Raw genomic sequence first — 24,885 nt, 5'->3', positions numbered from 1 at the left:
TGAAGAGAGAAACTTGGGACTCATATGGAACTAACCATTGAAGCACGAAATCACTGAGCAGGTGAGTGAATAAAGAGACTAAAGACAAGGGGGCTGAGAACAAAATCTTGGGGAATTAGGGGTTTGGTTTGATACAAGACAAAAAAAGAGCTAAAGACAGAAGAGAACATAGATGGTAATACTACCAATAACATATTTACTCAAGATTGGCTAACAAGAAACAATGCCAAATTTAAATGGTTAAAACAATAAAAAATTATTTCTCACTCAAGCAAGAGTCCGACATGGATATTTTTGCTCAGCAGTTCTTTTGTCAACAATGATGTAAGGACTCAGGCTCCTTTCATCTTGTGGCTTGCCCTCCTCTATGTCCTTAAATTCCTCACCCTTCAGCCAAAAGATGGGGAAAACAAATGGAAAAATCATGGTGGGAAGCCTTTACGGTCAGTCCTGGAAATGACCTGCATCACTTCTGCCCACATACCATTAGCCAAAATTCAGTCACCAGCTACATCAAAATGCAAGATACAACTAGTCAGGAACTGTCACATCTTATGTTTGTATCATCGGGCTTTTAGAGGACTGTCTTATACTTCACTATATAGTACAATTTTGTGGAAGGCAATAAAGCACAGTGGTTAAATGTATGAACTCTAGGGTAAAATCACTTGGATTTGTTTCCTGGCTTCACTATTTGTAGCACCAGTGTCACCTAGGATAAATTAATTCACCTCTCTCTACCTCATCTGTAAAATGGTGATAATAACAAAATCTAACCCATAGGATTGCTAGGAAGATTGTGAGTTTAATAAATGTAAAGTACTTTTTTAAAAAAGGTAAAGTATTAATTACCAAACATCTGCTCTTCTTCTTCTTGTCCTGTGAATGACCCTCCTGTCCCCGGAAGCCCCAGTCCCTATCCCATTCCATAGCTCAGGATGGTATATATATTTCACTTTACCTTTCTGTCTCTGTACCTCTTATATATGTGGGATTCCCAGACACACAAAATTAAAATTGATTTTCTCCTGTTAAAAAAAAAGAAAAGGTAAAGTATTTAAATAGCGCCTGGCATGTGTCTGGCATGTGGTAAGTTTTCAGTAAAGATTAGCCATTATTGTCATATTAGAACTATCACATTAGGGCTATAGCAATTTAATGGTGAAGTGGACATTAAATAATGTGAAATATAGAGAGGTGATAGCAGAGGCCAGAGAAGAAAAAGCCATCAATTTGTCCATTAAGCTTATGAATAATTGCAGAAAATTCTTTTTTTACAGTTGTTTAGCACCAGCTAAATAGGAGATGAAAAACACAGGATTCCCAATTCACAGCAATTTTCAGTTAATATACTTAGAAGTGCAAAATAAATAACCTCTAAGCAAATCAGATGGCATTGTAGTCAAGTTAAATCCTAGAAGGTTCAGATGGGGTCTTATTCCAAAGGTCTCATATTGAGGTAAGTAAACCATGCCTTGGAGAAAGAGTGCTTATCAGTTTGAGATTCACTTTCTATCCTTCCTTCTCTCAGGACAAAATCTTTTAGTAGGTTACAACCGGGGGACCTGAGTCAGTTCATTTTGCCTGAGCAAGTACTTAACTGTACTTTATGTTTACATTAGTGTAAGCATGAATATTGCCTATGGGCGTTTCTTTATTTTTGGAAGGCTCTCTTCCCCCTCCAGTTTCTATGCTCCCTCCCCACTTCCATTAAAAAAACTTTCCATTTTGCCACTCTTGTGGTTTCTTGGCAAATGTTCAAATATCCTTTTTATGAAATATTCTATTTTAAAATTAAACCTTTTGCTGTGACGTAATTGTAGATTCACATGCAGTTGTAAGAAATAATACAGACATCCAGTACACCCTTTACCCACCCAGTTTTCCCCAATAATAATGTGATACTAGTACAATATGGTATAGTATATAGCACACTAACACAACCAGAATATTGGCATTGGTACAGTTGAGATACAAAACACTTCCGTCACCGCAAGGAGCCATCTTTTGTCTGTTTATAAACACACCCATTTCCCACCTGCCCCCCACCCCTTCCTCAGTTCCTAGCAATCACTAATTGTTTTCTGTTTTTATAATTTCATCATTTCAAGGATGTCATATAAATGAAATCATATATGTGTAAACTTTTGTCACTGGCTTTTTTTCACTCAGAATAATTCTCTGGTGATATTACTCCAGATTATTGAGTGATTCAATAGTTTGCTCCTTTTTATTGCTGAGTAGTGTTCCATAGCATGGGTATACCAGTTTGTCTTGTCATAGACCTGCTGAAGGACATCCATTTCTTTTTCCAGTTTTTGGCTATTACAAATAAAGCTGCTTAAATGTTCATATACAGATTTTTGTGTGAATTTATGTCTTCAGCCTTCTGGGATAAATGTCCAAGAGTATATTTGTTAGGCTGGAAAATATTTGCATGTTTAGTTTCTTAAGACCACTATTATTATATTTAAACTATTTTTTAAACTATTTTCCAAAGTGGCTGTACCACTAATGTATATTTTCCATTTATACCAGCAATGTATGAGTGATCTAGACTCTCCTCATTCTCACCAATATTTGGTGATGTCATTATTTTTTTAAGCCAGTCTGGTAGGTGTTTAGTGATACTTAATAACTTTTTTTTAATTTTTTTTTTTACATTTCCCTAATGGCTAATGATGCTGAACATATTTTCATGTGTTTATCTACCATCTGTATATCTTCTCTGATGAAATATTTCTTCATGTCTTTTGCCATTCCCATGTTCTAGTTGGATTCTTGCTTTTTTACTCTTGAGTTTTGAGAGGTCTTTATATATCCTAGATACAGAATATCTTTTTGTCAAAGACATACCTATCTTTTGTCAGTTATGTGGCTTCAAATATTTTCTCCCACTCTGTAGCTTCTCTTATCCTCTTAACAGAGTCTTTTACTGACTAAAAGTTTTAAATTTTTATCAAATCATCAGTTTTTTCTTTTATGAATCATGTTTTTGGTATCAAGCCTAAGAATTCTTTGCCTGGTCTTTGTGTCCCAGAGATTTTCTCCTATATTTTTTTGTGAAAGCTTTATAATTTTACATTTGGTTTTGTGATCCATTTTTTTTTATAAATTTATTTATTATTTATTTATTTATTGGCTGTGTTGGGTCTTCGTTGCTGCACACAGGCTTTCTCTAGTTGCAGCGAGCGGGGGCTACTCTTCATTGTGGTACATGGGCTCCTCATTGCAATGGCTTCTCTTGTTGTGGAACATGGGCTCTAGGCATATGGGCTTCAGTAGCTGCGGCACACAGGCTCAGTAGCTGTGGCTCATGGGCTCTAAAGCACAGGCTCAACAGTTGTGGCGCATGGGCTTAGTTGCTCTGCAGCATGTGGGATCCTCCTGGAGCAGGGATCGAACCCATGTCCCCTGCACCACCTAGAAAGTCCCTGTGATCCATTTTGAATTAATTTTTGTGTAACGTGTGACATGATTGTGTATCCAAAAGAACTGACAAAAATATTCCTAGAACTAATATTATAGCAAGTTGTCAGGATACAAGGTTAAGAAACAAAAGTCAAGTACTTTTCCATATACCAACAATGAACAAGTTAAATTTGAAATTGAAAGCACAATACAATTTACACTAGTATCCCCCAAAATGAAATACTTAAGTATAAATCTAACAAGATATGAACAAGAGCTGTGTGAGAAAAACTACAAAACTCTGATGAATGAATTCAAAGAACTAAATAAATGGTGAGGTATTTGATGTTCATGGAAAGGGAGACTTAATATTGTCAAGATGTCAGTTCTTCCCAACTTGCTCTATAGATTCAATGCCATCCCAATCAAAATCCCAGCAAGCTGTTTTGCGGATATTGACAAACTGATTCTAAAGTTTACATGGGGAGACAAAAGACCCAGGATAGCTAATATAATATTGAAGAACAAAGTTGGAAGACTGGCACTACCCAATTTCACGATTTTATATAAAGTTACAGTAATCAAATCAATGTGGTATTAGCCAAATAATAGATAAATAGAGCAATGGAACAGAATAGAGAGCCCAGAAATAGACCTCATAAATGTAGTCAACTTATCTTTGACAAATTAGCAAAGGCAATACAGTGGAGCAAGGATAATGGAAATTTTCATTTTCTAATATGTGGGCACACGTTTCTATAGTGCAGGGTCAGGCTCTGGGTGAAAAACAGTGGGAGATTTCCATATATCCACTTATGGTGTGTCTTTTCCTACCTTAAAGACAAGAGGCCCACATCAACCATCGAGAAGCAAACCACCTTCACACTGGGTATAAGGTGTTTTCTAAGGAGGACAGTTCTATTTGCAACCTCCTCACTCTCTACTTCTCCCCACACCCATTCCTGAACTTTCACCTCTCTATTTAACTTGACAGGAGCTCCAAAAGAAGAGCTGGGAGGGCTCAGAAGTTTAAAGTGGGTGTCAATTTATAGCTGTATATGTAAAAGAGGGGGACAACCAGGAAGAGCCATGGCAAGAGAATAACTCATAGTTGCCTCATATTGCCCAAGCATAAGCTATACTTGTCAGAGCAAGATACTCAGATACTCAGGCAGCAGAATCAAAATATTTCTTTGACCAGCAGATGCACATTAGTAAAGAGATTTTAAGTATCCAGAAAGTTGAATAAAAATAGTACATATCAGCCAGCCCTCCAACTTAATATCTAAGACAATGGATCCGAGAACAACCAGATAGACAATGAGGAGAAGACTGGACTAGATAGATTTTTCCTAATTTATAAGTGTATAGAAAAAGAAAACAATATGAGGCCTGTGAAAATTTTCTGCAGTGTCAAATTCAAATATCATTTTTATGATACAAATGAACAGCACAGTTTTGAAGAACATTTACTACAGGAAAATTTTTAAAGCTTTTCCCTGTAATTCCCCAAATCCAGGAAAATTTAGATTCTATGAATCAGGCAGTAAAGGATGAAACACAGACTGGGATAAAAGTGGAGTTGGCTGGGAACCAAGTGAAAGATCAGAAAGAAACAAACAAAATGCATCTGCAGAATTGAAGACATTGTCACAAGTAATAAATTGTAGATGTAGAAAAATGTTCTGATAATAAGGAAACTACACTAGGGTAACGACTATAATAAAAAAAAGAACGAAAAATTAAACTATTAAAGAGAAGATCACAGAAATAGAATGCAGAGGACAAATGAAAGAAGAAGAACAAATGAGAAGTGACACTTCAGACCTAATAGAAGAAAATTTCTGGTCTGAAGAAAGACTGATATAGGTATAGATTAAGCAGGCTCATCTTAGTGAGAAGAAGCAGGCTCATCTTAATGAGAAGACATTACTCTAAAAAGAGACTGCTCTTTAAATATACTTCCATGATATAAGGTAGGGAATTCCAAGCAAAAGGAAAGATCCTAAAGGCATTAGGGAAAAATACAACAGGTTTCCAATACTAGAATAAGAATTGAGCTTCTCTTAGACACCTTATAATAAACAAAATAAATATCTCATAATAAAGCAGAAGAAAACAGAGCACCAGCTACAGTTTTGAGGAAAGAAAAAAAAGATTGCGGCTCAAGACTTTCATACAAAAACAAATTTGTGTGTGAAGGCAGCAGAAATACATCTCAGTTATCAGAGGCCTTAGGACATATGCCACTCATCTCTTCTACTTAAATAAACAGAGATAAAATAAACTGATAAAAAATAAAAGACATTTCAGCTAAATGAGAGACAGGGAAATAAAAAATGTAATAATGGCATTGAAGGATTAGTTGTAAACATCAAAGACAATGAAATGTAGAATTAAATTAATGAAAAGGTTTTTTAAAATGATTTTGAAACATGAAGCAAAGATCACTTTAAAAAAAAGGACATATAGTATAAAAACATTTAAGAATAACCTGGACATTGGGTTCTTAGGGGTATTAATTTCTTTGTATTACATATTATATTTTCTTTTATTTGGTACATTAATCATTAGGAAACATGAATTTATTTAATATTATGGTATTCATTAGTAGAATAATAAAAATGGATACTATCAAAATCACTAGAATAAGTAGGTAAATTTTAGTTTTCATAAGATAAAACTAAGAATCAATAGAAATATCAAAGAAGCATAAAAACAAAATCAAAATGACATTAACATATACAAAGATGTCAGCTATGACAGTAAAAATCAATGGGTTAAATTTTTCAATTAAAATACATAAATATTCTGATTGAGTCAAAACACAAAGTCAGTTATGTGCTCCTTACAAAGAGTCATATTGTCAAACAAAATAAGAATATTTTAAGGTAAAATAATACTATGTCATACAAAGTAAAAAAAAAAAAGGACAAGAGAAAAACAAAAGCAGATATAGTATTAATGCTGGTCAGAGTAGAATCCAAGGTAAGGAAGGAACATTAAAGAGAGCAAAGACTGATTATTTGGTTTTTATAAAGGATAACTTTATAACAGACATAAGTGATTGTATACATAACATCAAAATGTATAAACAACTATAAAATAGACAATAACAATTCTATTAGGATTTGATATGTTGAGTTGGTAAAACATTAATAAGTTTATATGGTATCTGAACAGCATAATTTTTCAAGTTTGTTATATATAAATATATATATAAATTTATATATATTTAACTTTGTACCCCATCAACAGAGGATAAATATTTTTCAAGAATTCATGGAACTTCATACAAGTTGATCATAAATAAGACCACAAAAAAAACACTGATAATTTTAAAAAGTAAAAATTAAACAGACATTCTTTTACTATAAAGCAATAAAATTTAAAATTAATAACAAGGTTAAACAAACATTCAAACACTTGGATATATGAAATCTCATAATTATTGGATTAAAAGATATCAAAAGTACAATTATAAAACATTTAAAAAATAAATATAAATTTACTGTTCTTTGAATTTTTCTATAGGCTTGAAGATTTTCATAATAAAGTTTGGAAAGCTGCAATGTGAGAACTACATAAGTTTGAGTACCGTCTCCCCTGCTCTGTTTGCTGTGCACTGGATAAAGGAAAGCCCTTCATGGACAACTTTAGCATTTGTCATGATAAGAACAACTTCCATGGTGAATACTACCCAGAGGAATTGTGTGTTTTGAAATAATTTGGGAGATGACTCCTGGCAGTACCTTGGAGATTTATTTTTTAACTAATTTATGCTTACAAAGTATGGCCTTCAAGAGCATGTGGCCATTCAAACCATTTATATACACTTTAATACAATCACCACAATAGAGTTATTCATGTGGTTATTTAAAGTCTGGTGGTATAATCCTTTCATATGATAGTGTGCTTTTGTGAGTTAAAAGTCAACATTTAAAAGGCTCATGAAATTAATTTAGGTTCTGTATGATTTATCACCGAGCCCATCATTGCTGAATGTACTGTCATGAGAGGAGGGGGTTAAGTGGGAAGAAAAATGCCAGAGCTCTCTTTTAGATAGAATTAAAGTCTTAAATCTTTAGGACTATTCTGCTCAGAAGAACATGTACCATTTGGTGGGAATTCAGGATTTAAATGCTAAATTCAAAAGATCAGGACAACTTGACTTTTTTTATTTTTAGATGTGAGAATAAATAGTAAAACTGTCTCAGATTATTAAGAAGCAGAGCACTCTCTCAATTCAAAATGGCACATTGTTACCAATAGTGATTCAGGTAAATAAATACTTTTCAATTGGACTTCCAGCCTCATATCTGTTCCTTGAGTTGGTCAGTGTCAAAATACAGTTCCAAATCTTTGATAATTTCTGTCTCCTTTCCAAATTTCTGTAGCAGTTACCACTTCATTTTCTTTTTCAACCTCGTTTTTCTTTTCCTTACTATTTCAACCAAGTAACCTCATTATGTAATTAACAAATGAACAGTTTTTTAGTGGTTGAATAAGAGAGCGTTTAAGGATATCTTTTGAGAATCTAAAAATGTGATATTCTTAAATCTTGCAAACAAAAATTATTTTTCAGAGTATATGATTTTAAAAATTGAGTTTGCAAGACTCATGCAATACTTACTAGCCTTTGGTTTCTCTAATAACATCAAGATAATGAAAGTTAATCATGGACATATTAAATTTCTCACTTTAAAGAATTTTGCTTTGTGTCATTTATCTAGTTTCCATGGTTGAGAGCACAGACCTAATGAACCATATCCTTAGAAGTGTTTTCCCTCTGGTGAAGTTCAATAAACTGTTGAAGTATTACTATTTCTAGGAATTAACATTTTTTACCCTAATAATTAAAGTAACTGGGAATAGAACAGTTAACTATAGTTGTGCCTACCAAGTTCATCTCTGCAGATAAGAAAGAAACAAGAAAACTTCTTCTTTAAATGCCCTTTGTCAATCTTCACAGATTGGAAAAGAAGAAAAGTGTGCTTTGGAAAAGCTGACATGAAATATTTTTCTTCCCACTTATTGCTTATTTATCTTTATTACTTTTTTTAAAATTTATTTATTTATTTATTTATTTATTTATTTATTTATTTATTTATTTATTAGCTGTGTTGGGTCTTCGTTGCTGTATATGGGCTTTCTCTAGTTGTGACGAGCAGGGGGAGGGGCTACTCTTTGTTGTGGTGTGCGGGCTCCTCATTGCCGTGGCTTCTCTTGTTGTGGAGCACAGGCTCTAGGAGCACAGGCTTCAGTAGTTGTGGCACATGGGCTCAATAGTTGTGGCTTGTGGGCTCTAGAGCATGGGCTCAATAGTTGTGGCTCTAGGGCTTTGTTGCTTGGCGGCATGTGGAATCTTCCTGGAGCAGGGCTCAAACCCGGGTCCTCTGCATTGGCAGATGGATTCTTTTTTTTTTTTTTCCAACCCCGGGGGCTCACCCTCAGCAGCTTCGAGCCCCCCACCTTCTGCTCCTCCCCGCCCTGGGGAAGGGAGGAGGGTAGGTGGGTGAGGAAGAGGAAGGGGCAGGCGGTGCGAGCCCTCTGCCCGCTCCCCTCCAGCCGCCCCAGGCCCTGCGCTCGCCTCCCTTCCCCTCTGGCCTCAGGAGCTGCCCCGCCCCCGGCCTGGCCGGCTCTGATCTGCTGCACCCCCTCAACCCCCGGCTGGCTGTGATCACAGGGGGCCTAGAGGTGCATGGCCCAACCCCGGCTCCCGGCACCAGGGGGTCAGGAAACTGAGCCTGGGTGGATTCTTAACCACTGCGCCACCTAGGAAGCCCATAACTTATTTATCTTTATGTTGCAAGATTTAAAGAGATAAAATACTGTAAATCAAATAATAGCCAATCAAAATATTTGCCAAATTTTCAGGTTAAACATAGCCCCTTCCCTTCTGCCTTAATCTCTTTTACTTTTATAGTATATCCTCCAAAAAATTACCAAGTTTTATGCACTCAAAGTAGTATATTTTAGGATCAATGCTTTGATTTCCACTTCAGGAAAAAATTTAAAAGAAAAGAAAAATTTTTAGCAATAGGATTTTGATAAAAGAACATATTTCCTTAAATTTTATTCCAACCCTATTTAGATTTAACAAAATTTTACAAAGGATTTATTCCTCACAAAAAATGTTTATATATGTTTGAGATGAAAATGACAGATTTTTTGGACATAAAAAAATAAAAACTAAAAGGCATTCTGAGTCTGAAAGAGTATTTCACAGCAGAACATTTGATTAAGGCTAGAATGTCTGTTATACATTGATAAGAGGAAACCTTTTCTTAAAATCACTCAGAACTACCAATTTTATTCATAAAAACTTCATTATGGCAAACTCTCTGTTTCATTGCCTTAGTCACTACAATTGGGGTTGAATATCTGTTAAAGCAAACAATTCATTCATTTGTGTTAAATGCCTCTTCCTCCTCTTTCCTGAGTTAACCAAGAACTATTATGCCATGGTGTTCCTAGATCAGTGACTAGGAGCCACTTAGCTTTTGGTAATTGTATTTTATTCCTGTGTGCCTTGCACTGATCACCTAATTTTATATGTAAGTTAAATCTTTACCTACATCCTTAGGGAAGTGATTAAGAAGAGGTCAGAGAGTGCCCCCTCAAAAAGATAAAATGGATTTATACCAAGATGTATTATTATAAAATTTTAGTACACTAGAGATAGTATTTTAGAAAAACAATATGTCACATAACAAGAATCAAAACTCAAAATTGCTGCATACTTCTCATTGGAATAGAAGAAGTTCAAAGTCAATTGAGATACATCTTCAAAATTCTGAAGAAAAATGACTTCTAACATTCTATATCAAGCCAGATTTTAATCAAATTTCAGGGTAGAATAAATAAATTTCAGGCAGGCAAGTTCTAAAAAATGTATTTTCCTTGTTCCCTTCTCTCAGGAGGCTATTGGAGGCTGAATTCTACCAAAATGAGGAAACAAACCAAGAAAGAAAACCTGGCAAATCAAAAACAGTACTTTCAACCCAACGGAGATGAAGGTAATAAACATGATGTTTGTGAAGGGAGCTCTCAGGATGAAAATTGCAGGTAGAAAGGATAACCCATTCATATTGGAGCGTGGCAGAAGGTTCTTCAGAAACTCCATTACGAGGATGAAATATTAATTTCTGAACATCTGATGCGTTTGAACATTTTGAGAGCAAATGTAAACAATTTGATAGACGTTTGGTTGTAATCATAGGTAAATACATAGAAAATTAAGCAAATAAGGAAAGAAAAATATTAGTTCTAGACAAATAGAAATTAAGCAGTAAAGAGAGAGTAATCGTGATTTCCTGTCTGGCCCAGCTGACATAGTGTTTAAAGTATATTAGTATAGCCATTCCAGATCTATCTTAGTGACTGTTTCCATGATGTTTCTGTTTTGTATACTTTTATCTTTCAACCTATTTTTGTCTTTGTGAAGTGTGTCTCTTTACACAATGCATGGTTAGATTATGGGGTTTTAAAAAATCCATTATGCCAATCCTTGCCTTTGATTAGAATATTTAATCCATCTACATTTAATGTAACTACTGATGAGGTAGGATTTATGCCTACCACTTCGATATTTGTTTTTTAATTCTTTTTGTTTCTCTGTTCCTCCACTACTTCCTTTGTATGCTAAATAGATATTTTTAATATACCATTTTAATTCGCTTGTCATTTTGAGTTATTGTACTTTTTTTGTTATTGTATCACTGGTTGCCATCAGTATTACAATAAACATCTTAATTTAAACAATCTAGTTTGGATTAGTTCCACTTTAATGTCAATGTGACACAAAAACTTTGCTCCAATATAGCTCTTGTTCCCTTTCCCCTCCTTTCTGCTATTATATTATTGTCATATAAATTACATTTTCTACATTATAAACACATCAACACAGTTCTATAATTATTGCTCTATGCAGTTGTCTTTTAAGTCAGATAGGAGAAAAAAGGGTTACAAACAAAACTGTATTTATATCATCTTTCATATTTTTTATATAGTTACCTTTAAGAGTGCTCTTTATGTAGATTTGAGTTTCTGTCTAGTGTTCTTTAATTTCAGCCTGAAGTACTCCCTTTATTATTTCTTATAGTTCAGGCTTTCTAGCACAGATCTTCCAGTTTCTGTTTATCTGGGAATGTCTTTGTTTCTCTTTTATTTTTGAAGGATAGTTTTGCTATATATTAAATTCTTGAATAAAAGTCTTTTTCTTTCAGCATTTTGAATATTTCATCCCTATGCATTCTGTCCTCTGCCGAGACCAGCTCGGCAACTCGAGGTGAGTGACGGGTGCCGCAAGCTTGAAGAAGACACAGACACAGACTGAAGAGAAAAGTGGGACCGGGGGGCTCAAGACCTCGCGGATCAAGAGCCCTGCTGATTCATCCCAGGTTGCTTTTATTGAGTTCTTCAGCTAACATTCTCAGGTTACACTCATAAACAATCAAAGGCCTCACATGACTGAGGCAATTATCTTTGTTTACTTCCTGGGTCCGAGTTGAGCAGGTGTGGATTTGAGCTGGGGGTGGAGAGCAAAACAGCCCTGGGGGCAGGAGACCTCTCTCAGATATTGGGGGTCTGTGCCCCACCCCTGTTGGCCCCTCTGCGACTGTGCCTGTCTTAGGTTGTTCCTCCCTTGAGGAATCTTACCCGTCTCTGGCTAACCAGTCATCCTCTAGGGCCAAACAGGGTGATATAAGGAAGGCTCTATGCACCACCCCTGTTGGCCCCTCTGCGACTGTGCCTGTCTTAGGTTGTTCCTCCTCTGAGGAATCTTACCCGTCTTTGGCTAACCAGCCATCCTTCAGGACCAAACAGGGTGATATTAGTCTCCACGCCCCGCACCCTCAGCTCCTCCACTGCTCAAGCAGGACATTCTGAATCCCATCGCTCGGCCCACATACTTTAACATTTTCAAGGTTTCAGAAAGGTTCCCGAATGTCTTCCCACAGTCCTCCATAGTTCCTGATGAAAAATAAGATATTTTATTGAGGATTCCTTGAAATGGTGTCATCTTTTTCCTTGCTGATTTCCAGATTCTCTTTTTGTTTTTGTCTTTTAACAGTTTGACTATGATGTATCTAAGTGTGCACCAGTTTGAGTTTACCTACTTGGGTTTGCTGAGCTTCTTGGATGTGTAGATTAATGTTTTTCATCATATTGAGAATGTTTCTGGTCACTACTTCTTCAAATATTCCCTGTGCCTCTTTACCTCCCTTATCTCTTTCTGGGACTCTCATTATCTGTATGGAATGCTTGATGGTATCCCACAAGTCTTTTAGGCTCTATTAATTTTTCCTCCTTTTTTTCTTTTTTATTCCTAGGACTAAATAATCTCAATTGACTTACCTGCAAGTTCAGTGATTCTTCTGCAAATTCAATCTGTTGTTGAGTCCCTCTAGTGAATTTTTCATTCCGGGTATTTTTTTGTCAACTCCATAATTTCTATTTAGATCTTCTTATAATTTCTGTCTCTTTATTGATATTTTCTCTTCAGCGAGACATTATTCTCAGACCTCCTTTTAATTCTTTTGATATAGTTTTCTTTAGTTCTTTAAAAATATTTCTAAGAGCTGATTTGAAGCCTTTGTCTGGTAGCTCAAACATCCAGACTTCCTCAAGGACAATTTCTGTTAACTGTTTTTACCCCTGTGGTTGGGCCATATTTTTGTGAGGTTTTGTTGTTTTGTTTCATTTTTGTTTTGTATGTCTCATAATTTTAACTGAAAAGGGGACATTTTAAAAGATATAATGTGACAATTCTGGAATTCAGGAACCCACTTCCTCCAGAGCTTATTATTGTTGCTGTTACTTTGTTGCTACTTTTTGTTTGTTTATTGAATGTTACTGGACAAATTCTGTCACGATTGTATATCTGGTGGTGTTTAGCTACTGATATCTCTCCTTGGTTACCTTTGTAGTCAGCTAATGATTGGACATAGATTTCCTTAAATGCCTGAACCAATAAGTCGTCTATCTTTTGCTTAAGGTCTCCGTGTGTATATTGGGGCTCTGGCAGTTTACCACTCTGCATTAGCTTTAATTTCCTGATTGCACAGAACCTTATGGTCAGACAGAAATGAGAGATAAGGGTGTTCTCAGGTTTTTTCTGGCCATGCAAATAGTCTTATTTCCTAGATATTCTTTTAAAGTTTTCGGTCATTATCTTGTTTCCCCTAACTGGTATTGCTGCTTCAGGCAGCTGCAATGTTGAACAATTTCCTCTGATTGTTTTTGATAGACACCCTAAGGATAAGGTCTTTCCCTGAACAGGCTCTGAGTCTAGTCAAATAATGACTAACCCTATGAATATGGATTTTCTAGGAACTTCCATACATATAAAATAGTAGCATTTCTCTGGGGAAGAAATTTATTAAGGAGCTTCAGACCTGGTCAGCCCCTTCATGAAGTGGCTGCTAGGCTGCTGGTTTCCAAGGCTCTTGTGGAGCTAGCGAAAGGAGGATGGGAGTAGGACAAGTTAAAATGCTAGGAAGCTTATGTTCTTACCAAGTTTCAGCAGTTTTTCTTGAATAAACACTCCTTAGATTTTTTCAAGTTAATTTACAGAGTTCTGAAAAAGTTGATTTGACAATTTTTGCCTTTGTTCTCATTGCTTTTATGGAGAGTGGATTTTCGGAAGCACTTACTCTGCCATTCTGGAAGTTCCACCCCTTAATACAGTTTAAATGACTTAAAGTAAACACTGATTATTGCTTTAGCAAAAATTACATTGCATTGGCAGGATGGGTGGGGCTTGAATGTTTGAAAGGTGCTTTCATGTGATGCAAGCAGAAGGGTAGAAAGAAAACCAAGTCCTCATCTTCTTCAGTGAGACTTAAGACAAAATGCCTCAAACTGAGAAATCAGGAGTTGGTGTTTCAATAATATTATTTAGAGACAAAGGAAGTAAATATGAAAGCAGTCAGCTTAAAGAGGGTAAAAGTGGTTGCGTTTTGTGAGAGGCGACAGAGAGGCAGAGAGGCAGAGATGAGACAGATATGAGACAGGTCAAATTTATGAGCTCCCTGGATTCACCAACAACCTGCATGATGCTACTGATGATTCCTCAGGTAGATCCCCTGCCACCAACTGCACTCTCATGGGCCATGGAGAAAACGTTTTGAAAATCATAGAAGACAGACTTATTCAGCTCCATGGCAAGGACCATGCCATCACGGCATTCTGCCACTCCCCTGCTGAGGACTGATGCAGTGTCTACTCCTGGTTCCTTGCGAGGAGCAGCCTTTCACCTCCTTCCCCTGGGCTCATCTCTGTTGCCAGTGAAGTGCAAGAGGCCACTGGATCTAATCAGCATTCATATATCCCCAGAAGCTTACTGTTTGGCAGGGCTCAAAAGAGTTCAACTTGCTGGTGGGCAGGTAGAGAGTGCCCTTACCATAGACCCATTCACTGGCTGACTGTGTGTGCAATGGCTTAAACCTTGGATGTTACCTCTGCATTCCTAGATTCTGGCTTCCCCAGCAGCTGCTTGGACAATATGGATGGCACAATCCTGAAATGCTGAGGAGCTGATATTCAGTGGAGTAAACTTTGAGCAAGAGGAGACAAAAACTGTTACATAACTTTTTTCTTTTCCTATGACCTCTCTGAAGACATCCTACAAGACCAAGCAATCTGCTGCACTTAGCACAAAGCTGAGACCAGCTAGGTAATGAACAAGGTGTTGTTCCTCCTCTTTTCCAGCTTTGCTTTTATTTTCCTATCATTACTAGGTTTCTGGGATTGCACATAAATAAATAAAATTATATAAATGAAACATAAGCTTTTCCATTGAACCCAGTTTTCAAGGGATATCAAGCAAGGAGATTGTGTTTTTTCCTAACATACCTGTAAAACTATTTTTCTTTTCAGACTAAGTGCATGCATATTGTTGATAAAAAATGGAATATTAATCTTTTTTTAACCTCTTTATTAGAATATAATTGCTTTACACTGTTGTGCCAGTTTTTGCTGTATGACAAAGTGAATCAGCTGTATTTATATATATATATCCCCATATCCTCTCCCTCTCGTGGCTCTCTCCCACCCCACATATCCCAAGCCCTCTAAATCATCACCCATCATTGAGCTGATCTCTCTGTGTTATGCAGCAGCTTCCCACTAGCTATCTATTCTACATTTGGTAGTGTATATACGTCAGTGCTACTCTCTCACTTCATCCCAGCTTCCCCTTCGCCCCCCACTCCATGTCCTCAAGTCTGTTCTCTACATCTGCATCTTTATTCTTGCCCTATCACTGGGTTCATCAGTACCATTTTTTTAAATCCCATATATATGAGTTAGCGTACAGTATTTGTTTTTCTCTTTCTGGCTTACTTAGCTCTGTATGACAGGCCCTAGGTCCATCCACCTCACTGCAAATAACTCAATTTCATTCCATTTTATGGCTGAGTAATATGGAATCTCAATCTTATATTTAAAAAAAGATGGAAAGGAGAAAAAAGATACTAAAGAGTGTGCTACATCTAAATGAGAAAATACACCAAGAAAGATGATATTTGAGCCAAAAACCATGGAATTCATTGGAAGGATGACAAAGAGAAATCCTGGATTGGTAGCTGGAGCATATATCTAGAGTAGAGCAAGGAAATGGAAGTCTGCAGGAGGGAGGTGCCAGGACAAAATGAAACAGGTTGGTTTTCTGATGTCTGTAATTCTAGAAAATAATATCATGAGGGTTTAATCATGTAACTTTTGGAGTGTTGGGAAAGAATTAGCAATGTGTACATAGAGAATCAAGCAAATAACAAAAAGAAACCATTATTAATTTCAGAAAAAGCAGACAATGCCTCAAAAGAAAAACTAATCAGAACACAATTTAGCTCAACAGTGAACAAGATTACATAATTATAGTAATGTGAACACTGCATATGGACTAGCCAAAAGTTGTGACATAAATATAATGGGAAGAAGAGACATGGTGGAAGAGAGCTAAGTCCTCATCCGCTATCACAGGAAGTCAGTGGAGAGTGTCCAAAATGGATAAATGAAAAATTTTCCACAAAAGCATACTATATAGAAATATAGTAAATCCATAAGAAAAAAGTCAATGAGTTCAAAATTGTTGCCAGTAGGATATGACAGCAAGAACGGCTGTTTTTCCTTCTTCTTCTACTTTTTTTTTTTGAGTCACGTAATTTATTTACACCATCTACCTTTTTTAAAAAATAGACTTTATTTTTTTTAAGAACAATTTAAATTTACAAAAAACTTGAGACGATTACATGGTGTCCATATAGTCCATAGCCAGTTTCCCCTACTATTTAACACTTGTACTTTAGTATTGTAGTACATTGGTTACAATTAATGAACAAATGTTGGTACTTGATTATTAGCCTAAGACCATACTCTATTCAGATTTTTTTAATTTTTACCTAATGTCTTTTTTGTGTTTCAGGATCCCATCCAGGTTACCACATTATATTTAGTTGTCATTTCCATAAGGCTCTCATGAGTAGAACAATTGCTCAGATTTTTTTTTTTAAATAACCTTGACAGTTGTGAGGAATACTGGTCAGGTATTTTGTAGGATGCCTCTCTATGGGAATTTGATGTTTTCCTCATGATTATTTTAGGGTTATGGGCTTTGGGGAGGAAGACCTCAGAGATGAAGTATCCTTTTCCTCATATCATATTAAGCGTATGTACTGTCAACATGACTTATCACTGTTGATGTTGGACTTGATCATCGGGCTGGGTAGAGTTTATCATGTTTCTCCACTGTCATCTCCCCCTCTCTTCCATACTGTACTCTCCAATGACTTTTTACTCTATGTACATTTATTACTTTGATTGAATTTAAATTTAATTAAAATATGTAGATGTGTTCCAAATGTTTTATTTCTGAACTATGTGGTACATTTTTAGAACTGTGAGCAGCAGCATGCAAAAGTGCAAGACAAGTAGCCAACAAAGAGCCATAGTGAGCATGTAGGGACCTTTATACAAGAAGAAGAGCAGCCTGTGCCTGTGTTATGTCAGTATGAGCTGGAGCAAAGCCATCATCAGATTCAAGATTAGCTATGGATTGGAGGTGCATGAGTGGATTAGAAGTTAATGGGTAGTATCTCAGGGCCAGACAGTGAGAATTGAGATACACTAAGTTGCCACAAAGTGCTGAGGTAGATCAGACAAGTTCCCAGGCGAATGGTTTGAGTATCAGAAAGTCACAGATCTAACTGAGATTAATAATGCATCAGAAACTTAGGCAAGGAGGGACTTCCCTGGTGGTCCAGTGGTAAAGAATCTACCTTCCAATGCAGGGGACATGGGTTCAATCCCCAGTCAAGGAACTAAGATCCCACATGCTTAGGGCCTCATGCCTCAACTAGAGAGCCTGCATGCCACAGCTAGAGAAGAGAAAACCCAAATGCCACAACTAGAGAGAAGCCTGCTTGCTGCAGCAAAGAGCCTGCCCGCTGCAGTGAAAGATCCCACATGCCCTAAGGAAGATCCCACATGATGCTGCCAAAAATAAAATAATTCTTTTAAATTAAAAGAAAAAAAGAAACTTAGGCAAGGAATCTGAATAACAGGAATGGAGGAACTTTTTTAAAAAACAAGCAAACAAAACAAAATTTGGCATTCTAAAGACATTTTGATTGGAGTCAGGGACAATTTCTGAATGTAGGAACCAGCCTCCTTTATTATCTTCCTTGAGGATTTAAGCTGGAGTCCTTGAGGCTAGGTTGGATCTCTTGACTGAAGTAGGGAGTGAGGAAGCAGCATTTCTGGTGTAATATAAATCATATCTTGGTGATGTATGTCATAAAGGTTCAATCAAATGGCACAGTTAACATTTTATGTGTTTGATAAATTGAAGCTAGTATTTCTTCCATCTCCAGAAGTATATGTCTCCATTTTGAGCCAGAAGGAATAAAAAAAAAAAAAACCATTTTCTTCTGGGATATTTTTCTAGAACTGATGACCTCTAAAGCAATCATCAAAATTGCTTTCCCACATCGTTTTATAAGGGACAGTGGAGGGGAGCAAACCTTTGTCTCATCTAAATCACCCCTTCTGGGCATTCAAGTTATTCTTATGCAGAAGTAGAGGAATAATCTTCATTGTGATCCCCCTTGCCTTGCCCCCAGTTCATTCATCCATGGAAATGACTGGTGAGAAACAGCTTCTCAGAGCTGCTGTCCATCTGGTTGTTACTTAAATTAAATAATTGAGTATTTAAGGCTTACTTGTACCTCTAAAATATCCTAGAACTCTGCAAGGGGTCAGGGCTACAAGGTAAATGGGACATAGAGACTGACCTCAAGAAGCTCACATTCTAGTTGAGGAATCAAGGCAAGAACACAGCCCTGTTCCCCACTGTGATTAGCGCTCTGATTAGGATAAGCACATGATGCCATGGAATTCTTCTGGGGAGTATCTAACCCAGTCTTGAGGGTAAGAAAGCTTGTTGGAATAAAGATATCGTTAAAAGGGTTGTTGCAATTGGGGAAAGGAGCTGTTGCAACAGGGAGAATGCTCAGACTGTAAGATCTGCAAACATCTGAAAGGTCATTCAAGAAAGGAATTTTTTTTTTTTTATAGGGAGGGAGAAAAAGGCTAGGAGGAAACTACTCTGGGGGAGTGAGATGAGCAGGTCGTGTGATGGGACAGTTGATCAAGGAAGGACTTTTCTTGCGGTCAGCTGATCACCTGGAGAGTCTGCTAAGGAGGGACTGTTCTGCTTCAAAGCCCTTCAAAGTCCAGCAGTACAGCAAAGTTCAGGTGCCTGGGGGAGGGAGAGAAGCCTGACTAAAGTTTGGTCCAAGTCAAGGATTCCGTCCAGACTGGTCAGTGGGGACAAACAGTTCAACAAATCATTTATGAGACAAAGAATGGGAAATTGGAGGGTCTATGTCCGGCCTCATCCCAGGTAAACAAAGAAGGCATCGGTGAGTCTTATTTAAGAAGAGAAAGTTTGATTCTTTGCAGTAAGCTTTTTCCTGGAACATAGAAGAGTTGGGGGAAGGACTTGGGGAGATTTATTAAGCATAACTTTTCCCAGGAGAACAGGGCTCAGGTCAAGTTCAACATCATCAATATCTAAACTGATACTATTAAGAAAATCAAGGGAACATTAGAGACAGGGACATAGCCATGAAGCAGGATAAACATGGTATATTCAGAGAGCCTGAGGCATTGGTAAAGTTGACCTCAGGTTCCTGCAGCAATTCAGAAAGAAATGTTCACTTGAATTTCAAGGAATGGTGTTCAAATGCCCAAAAAGACAATTGGCCTGTGAGATGGAGTAAACGTTGTAAAAAGAAACCTAGGCAATGTGAGCTATGCAACTACTGAAGAGTTGTACTAAAGAAGACAATGCAGCTCAGTTGAGAAAGAAGTCAAAGGCATCATTTGATCAAGAGGGTGGACACACAGTTTGATCTGAAATACGATATCAGATTTTTATATCTAGAAGGCCAAAAGCAGAACTACATAAAAAAGATCTATTTTCTGGACAATGACTTTTTTTATGTGATTGCAAAAGCATAGGAAAAAAGAGCAAAAAAAGACAAATGGTAAAAAGCCTCTGCACAGCAAAGGAAATAATCAGCAGAGTGAAAAGGCCTATGGAATGGGAGAAAATATTTGCAAATCATACATCTAATATGGGATTAATAGCCGAAATGTATGGAACTCATAAAACTCAATAGTTAAAAAAAAAAACCAACCAGATAATCTGATTTAAAAATGGGCAAAAGACCTGAATAGACATTTCTCAAAAGAAGACATACAAATGGCCAACAGGTATATGAGAACTTTCTCTGCATCACTTAACCATCAGTGAAATGCAAATCAAAACCACAATATCACCTCACATCCATTAGAATGACTACCATCAAAAAGACAGAAAAACAAATGTTGACAACAAAGTGAAGAAAAGAGAACCCTTGTGCACTGTTGGTGGGAATGTGACTTAGTACAGACATTATGGAAAACAATATAGAGATTCCTCAGAGAATTAAAATTAGAACTACCCGTATGATCCAAAGGAAATGAAATCAGTATCCAGAAAAAATCTTTGTACTTCAATGTTCATTGCAGCATTATTCACAATAGCTACGATACTGAAACAACCTAAGTATCTGTCTACAGATGAATTGATAAAGAAAATGTGGTATATACATACAATGAAATATTATTCAGCCTTAAAAAAAGAAAATCATGACATTTGTGACAGTGTGGATGAAACTAAATGACATTATGCTAGGTGAAATAAGCCAAACATAGAAAGACAAATACTGTATGCTCTTATATATGAAATCTAAAAAGCTGAAATCATAGAAACCAAAAGGAGAATGGTTGTTGCCAGGGGCTGAAGTCTGGGGGAAATGGGGAGATGTTGGTTAAAAGGTACAAAGTTTTAGTGATGCAGAAAGAAAAAGTTCTGGAGATCTAATGCACAGCACTGGAACAATAGTTAATACTAACGTGTATACTTGAATAATACTATATTGTATGCTATATATTAAAATTTGCTAAGTAGATCTTAAATGTTCTTACAACAACAACAAAAGAGATAACTGTGAGATGATGAATATGTTAGTTAGCTTGACTGTAGTAATCATTTCACAATGTATATAAATATCAAAACATCATGTACATCATAAATATATATAATTTTATTTGTCAATTATATGTCAGTAAGGCTGGAAAATCAATTTTTGAAAGACCTATTTTAAGCCAATTAGATGACTATGAACCCACTATGATGTGTCATATTTCATTACTATGTTTCTATTCTCAATAAAAATAGCTTTGAATTAAACAATGCATTCATATGACTCGTCACATGTAAAGACTTAACTAAATTAGTATATCCAGTACTAATCCAGAGTCTTAAGTACATCATGCTAGAAATCAAATGTTTCCCCAAACAAATTTCTCCTTTAGAGACAAACTTATAATCTTCTCAAAGGTAAATTCGCATTCTCATCCCCAGACTTGGTCTCCAGAGAAATTTCCCTAAATATTGCACCCAAGAAATGAACCTCCATCTTCCCCAAAATATCACAAAATCAGGGTCATGTTTCTTCCAAACAACAAATAAAATAGATTTATGCCAATATCTGCTTAACAAAGTTAATTCAATAAATATTATTATTAATCCAGTAGCATTTTTTGGGTTTGGGGATTTTTTTTTTTGGTTTTGTTTTTTGTTTTTACTGTTTGTATTGATGAGATTAACTTGGAAACTATAATCTCTCTTATCATTGGATAGATTCTGCAAATATTATTGTCTCTAATATTAGTATTTCTTAATAGAGCTTCTCTCTTCCATTCACTCATCTAGCAATTAGTGAGTGACTGTGATGTGCTAGGAAATGTGCTGGGCTCCAGAGATACAAAGCTGGATAAGACAAGGCTCTACACTCAAGGATTTTATGGTAATGAAAAAAATACGCATCCAGAGAGTGACGACACATTATATGTATCATGTACTGATTTACAAACTACAATGTGAGTTCTTTCAGTCTCTAAAATCTCATTCTGCCCCTGACTTATTATTGTATGGCTGGGGAATTTAGAAAGATCTTTACATTTTTAAAGGGTTGTAAAAAACCGAAACCAGAGAAGACACCTTATGTGCCTGCAAAGGTTAAAATATTTACTATCTCGTTCTTAAAGAAAAAGTTTGCTGACCTCTGCTCTAGACCAGTGATTCTTAAATGAAATGTTTCTCAAATCACTTGTGGACTTTGTTACATTAAATATGTATGGTGGATAGGATCCTGGCATTGGTATTTTCACCAGAATTGGGTGATTCTCATGTGTAACTGTGATTGAGAAGCTTTGCTATATCTGCTTTCCCTAACAGTTCTCAGAACACTTACCTGGGTTTACAGAGACTCTTAGCAAGGCCTTTCTTCATGAACACATCTCACCCTATGTATGGCAGAATACTCCTTTCACCCTATTTCACATGCCTTTGTAGGATAGCCCCCTACCTCTTATATAACAACATTTTAAATTAACATAGGTCTTTGAAAGGCATAAAACACATCCACATCTATTATATAATTTGATCCTAATGGTAATATGGCCTAGAATTACTATGTTACAGATAAAGAAACTAAGGTTTAGAGAAGCCAGATGCTCAAGGTCACACAGGACTTCTGACTCCTACTTCATTTGTTCTTTCTCAACACTCTCTCCTGCTTACTTTTTCGATTCTCCATTGAAATAGACTATGTAGTCTATTCTTACTACCCGGTAGCAAAATTTCATTACATTCCATAAATCTGTTAGCTGAAGAATGTAATTCCTGTTTAACTTGAGTGCCTGTATGTCTTAAGGCAGACTTGTGTTACAATAATTCCTCTAATTTGCAAGCACTTTTTCACATATATTATGTACTTGAAATAAACTAGAAGATAACTCCTACTAGGGTATAAATGGAGAAAAAAGTATCTCTCTAGAGCATTATTCAACATAAAGCTCATGAAATAATTTGCAGAGGCACAAGGTTCATCCTGCCTAAGCAAATTAAACAATTTTGTTAACCCTGATGTCTTTTGTTAGAAGTGAAATTTATGATAACCGTATTGGCTCTGTACTACATAGCACCCAAAAGCCTTTGTTTGCTCTCAGCTAGAGCTATTTATACCCCAGGATATTGATATTCTTCTACTTAATCAAAAAGTATTCCAACTAAAAATAAATATAAATGCCACATTTTATTTTGAGTAGGGCTTTGCAGATGCTTATTATATTATCAAAAATTAATTAAACAATGTAATATTAAAAGACTACAGGGTAAATTTGTGTAGAATGTATTAATTTTTGGTTACCTTCTGGAATTAGGCAATTTCAGAAATTAAGTACAGTGTATCAATAAAGGGACCTAAGTAGGAGCTTTATTTCCAGAGAACTTTTTAAATGACTCATTTCTGCTGTAACTCTGCCTTCTTCAGTAACAGTTGCAGACTTTTCTTTGGAGGCCTATTTGCTTAAGCTTGGATGGGACAGGTAATGTAGACATGACCTGTTATATATAATAAGCTGACAGTCAAAACAAAGCAAGTCTGCTTTCTCCCCTGCTCTACTGTTTCCCAGAGTGCCTAGGAATATATTTTCGGTGTCTGTATTAGTCTACTCGGGCTGCCACAACAAAATACCACAGACTGGGAGGCTTAAACAACAGAAATTTACCTTCTCATAGTTCAGGAGGCCAGAAAGTCGAAGTACACAGTGCTAGCCTGCTTGGTTTCTGGTGAGGATTCTCTTTCTGGCTTACAAATAGCTACCTTCCTGATGTGTACTCACAGGGAGAAGAGTGAGAGCTCTCTGGTGTCTTCTCCTCCTCTTATAAGTAAACCAGTCTCATCAGATTAGGGTGTACCCTTCTGACCCCATTTAACCTTAATTACTTCCATAAAGGCCATATGTACAAATATTGGGAGTTAGGGTTTCAACATATGAATTTTGGTGGGACACAAACATCCAGTCTACAACACTGACTAATTCTCTGAAATTCTTTTTTTTTTCTTGGCAAAACTAATTTATCTAGTTATCTTAGTCCTTTAGGTTAAAAGTTATAACTAGCTTCTTCATATCTTCATATATAAAGTCAGAGAATATTTTGAGAACAGTTTGGACTACAACTCTTCAATCAGCTCAGTTTATCTAGACAGCAGATTAATCAAAATGAAGAATATGCCTGGGTCTCTGCCAGTCTGGCCACCCTGGAAATGGTGCATAGATGTTGGTGTTGGTGGTCAGACCTTCTGTCCTTAGGTGCACACAGAGCCTAAGAGGCAAAGACACAAACAGCAGCAGGATCTACAAAAGAGCTGTAGCCGCAAACCAAACCTCACTCACCCATACTTCTAAATATATTGTTGATTATGAAATAGCCTTTTCAGCCCTTCCTGCACATGAGGATAGTACTCAGTGTCAGCAGTATTTTCTTTTAGTGTAACTGATAACTATATATGTACATTCATATAAATACATATACACACAAACACAGACATTGAATTTGTTACAGAATCATCTTTCCTCTTCAACTAATCATTCTTTTCCTGGCACCAAAATACCAAAACCTCTTTTTTTGTGGTGCTTAGGTCAAACAAGTTGGTGTGTTCCAAATTTAGGGGGTAAAGAGCTCAAGTTTTAGAGTTGTGATAAAGTTTCATGTGTGACCATAAAGTAACTTCCTGCATTTTAGGCACGCAAATGGCAGACTCGAGACTTATCTTTCGACACGCAAGTATGAAAATTACTCTCTCCATTTTATTTATGAAATGGCTACTGTTTTCTAAAGCTAACTTTTAATTTACCTACCAATGGTGAAGCCATTTTTCTTTCTTGAATGAAGGATAAAGTTGTTGAGCAAAAAATGGATTCTTGCTAAGAAATGTGGGATGTATAAGAAAGACCTATAGTGTGTTATGACTTGTTTTAACTACTAAACAAGAACACAGTTTCAACAATAAC

Source organism: Hippopotamus amphibius, chromosome 1 (genome assembly GCF_030028045.1).
Source record: "Hippopotamus amphibius kiboko isolate mHipAmp2 chromosome 1, mHipAmp2.hap2, whole genome shotgun sequence".
Classification (NCBI taxonomy): domain Eukaryota; kingdom Metazoa; phylum Chordata; class Mammalia; order Artiodactyla; family Hippopotamidae; genus Hippopotamus; species Hippopotamus amphibius.
Note: the sequence above shows the minus strand (reverse complement) of the source record.